This window comes from Corapipo altera, unplaced genomic scaffold (genome assembly GCF_003945725.1).
Source record: "Corapipo altera isolate COAL_440 unplaced genomic scaffold, ASM394572v1 59979, whole genome shotgun sequence".
NCBI classification, from domain to species: Eukaryota; Metazoa; Chordata; class Aves; order Passeriformes; family Pipridae; genus Corapipo; species Corapipo altera.
The window spans coordinates 1-2,872 of NW_020887327.1; the positions used below are offsets into that span (position 1 = coordinate 1).

The window sequence follows — 2,872 nt, forward strand, 5'->3', positions numbered from 1 at the left end:
GGTGGGAAAGTGGGGGAAAGAGGGGAGAAAAGAGGGGGTGGGAGCCCCAAAAGTGAGTGGGAGGGGGGTTGAAAGTCTCGGAGTGAGTGGGAGGGGGTTGGGAGCCCCAAAGTGAGGGCTGGGGGGTTCGGGGGATTGTGGGGACGGTGGGAAAGGGGTGGGAGAGGGGGGCAAGAGGGGGTGGGAGAGCAAGCAGAGGGCGCCCGGGGGGTCCCTGGGTGTCCCTCGAGCCCTGGAGTAGTTCCCTGGGGCTTTGTGGGTGTCGGATCCTGACTTGGGGAGTCCCCCACCCTCCTGTCCATCCCCAGGGGGCTGATGGGGGGGTTCCCCCCCAGCCAAGAGCCGGTGCTGGGGCTTCCGTGGGGCAGAGGGGGGTGGGAAAGGGGGGTCCGGGATGGCCCCCTGAGCTGCCAGCCTGCTGTGGGGGGTTGGGGGATGATGGGGGAGGGACGGGGCACCCCCTGACCCGTGTCCTGCACACACAGGGGTGTTCCAGCACATGATAAAGTGCGAGTGTCACTTCATCAACGGCACCGAGCGGGTGAGGTTTGTGCAGAGGTACATCTACAACCGGGAGCGGCAAGTGCACTTCGACAGCGATGTGGGGGTGTTTGTGGGGGACACCCCGTTTGGGGAGATCAGTGCCAGGCACTGGAACAGTGATCAAGGATGGATGGAGTATATACGGACTAGGGTGGACATGTACTGCCGGCCCAACTACAAACTTGATGCCCCGTTCAGCGTGGAGAGGAGAGGTGAGCGTGGGGCAGAGCGGGTCCCCTCGGCCCCTGCCCCGGGAATGACCCTGGAGCCCCTCAAACCCTCCCTGGGAATCACCCCAGACCCCTCAGCCCCCCTGGGCCCATCCCCGTGCCCTTTGGCCCTGTCCCAGTTCCTCCCAATCAATCCCAGTCTCTCCCAGTCCTTCCAATGCCCCCTAATCTCTCTTAGTCCATTCCAGTTTTTCTTACTCCATCCCAGTCCATCCCAGTCTCTCCCAGTGCCCCCCCGCGTCTCCACCCCGCTGGGGCCACCGAGCTCACGCCCCTCAGCCAATCCCAGCGCGTCTCTCTGATGACGCTCCAGTTGCCAGGCAGACCCAAACCAAAGAGTCCCTCACCACCACTCAGCCTCCCAGTCCCGAGCGCTTCCTTCCCAGTCCACACCAGTCACTCCCAGTCATTCCCAGTCCCTCCCAGTCCCTCTCACTCCACTCCCAGACCCTCTCAGTCCATTCCCAGTCGTTCTCACTTCACTCCCACATCTCCCAACTCTCTCCCCGGTGCCCTCCGAGCCCCTCCCCTTCTCCCCCAGTCTATTCCCAGTCCCTCCCACTGCCATCCCAGTCCCTCCCAGTGCCATCCCAATCCCTACCAATGTCCTCCAAGCCCTCTACCCTCCCTCCCAGTGCCTCCCAGCTGAGCCCAGTGTCTCCCCCGTCCCTCCCAGTGCCCCCCAGCGTGTCCATCTCGCTGGTGCCGTCGAGCTCCCAGCCCGGCCCCGGCCGCCTGCTCTGCTCCGGGATGGATTTCTACCCTGCGCCGGTGCAGGTGAGGTGGTTCCAGGATGGGCAGGAGCTGCCGGAGCACGTGGTGGCCACCGACGTGGTCCCTAACGGGGACTGGACCTACCAGGTGCTGGTGCTGCTGGAAATCCCCCCCCCCGGTGCGGGGTCACCTACAGCTGCCAGGTGGAGCACGTCAGCCTGGAGCACCCCCTCAGCCGGCACTGGGGTACGGCCCGGCCCCCCCAGCACCGGGGGCACACTGGCAGGGGGGGCGGGGGGGAAAGAGGGCAACTGGGGGCAACTGGGAGGGAGTTTGGTGGGTGCTGGGGGTGATGGGAGGGGGGTGGGAGGGTCCTAAAGGGTCTGGGAGGGGCTTGGTGGGATCCCTGCAGGGGCTGGGAAGGGACTGGCAGGAGGTTTGAGGGACCCCCGGGTGGGCTGGGGGAGAGCGGGCCGGGCTCTGTGGGGTGCTGGGTGGGGTGTGGGAGGAGGTTTTGGGGGTGCTGACCCCCCCGGCTCCCCCCAGAGATGCCACCGGACACCGTCCGCAGCAAGATCCTGGTGGGGGTCGGGGGCTTCGTCTTGGGCTTGGTCTTCCTGGCGCTGGGGCTCGGCTTCTACCTGCGGGAGAAGGTAAAAGGGGGTCCCCAAATGGGGGTCGTGTCCCCCCCTTGCTCTCCCACAGCCTCTGGGCCCCCCCTGTCCCCCCACCCCGCTCTCACCCCCTTTTCTCTCCCCACAGAGCTCCTGAGCCGCCGGCGGCCGCAGCCCCTCCCCGTGGCCTCGGGCCCAGCCAGGACCCCCCAGTCCAGTCCTACCTGGAGTTTGGGGGGTCGTGTGTCCCCCTCGGCCCTGCTTTTATTCTTACCCCAGCCGGCTGCTCCCAGTGTTCCCAGTAAAACTTCCCAGTAAAACTTCCCAGTTCTCCCCAGTCCCTGTTATTGGGGGGCAGTGAGGGCAGGGGGGAGGGGATCCCTGTCATAGCTTTACTTTTTCCAGAAAACCAAGCAGGAATTTTTCTTTGCCCTGCCCCACTGTAAAAGAAAGATGTTGAATGGTGGAGGGGTCTTTGCCTTGGGTGACTCACACCCACAAAAGAACTGGCCCAGCCCACACTGCAGGTTGGGAGCCCTCAGAAGGCTGGGGGGGGGGGTGGAGTTTTTTGCTTTCTCCTGGGCAAAGGGCAAGGCCCTTCACTTTGGCCTTAACTCAGGCAAGGGGTGTGTTGGAGAGGCTCCGAGGTCCTTTTGTTCTGGGCCTGCTCATCTGGCTGTTTGCTGGTTCCTGTTTGCCTTCGTTTCCTGCACCCTGTTCTGCCCCCAGCCCGGACCTGCTCGGACTTCATGGGACAGGTTTGACCCCCTG

At 64.6% G+C, this 2,872-nt stretch overlaps 1 pseudogene; it reads left to right on the top strand.

Moving 5' to 3' along the window:
• Positions 1 to 437: 437 nt before the first annotated feature.
• LOC113941574 lies at positions 438 to 2,313 on the top strand (annotated as a pseudogene).
• Positions 2,314 to 2,872: the final 559 nt, after the last annotated feature.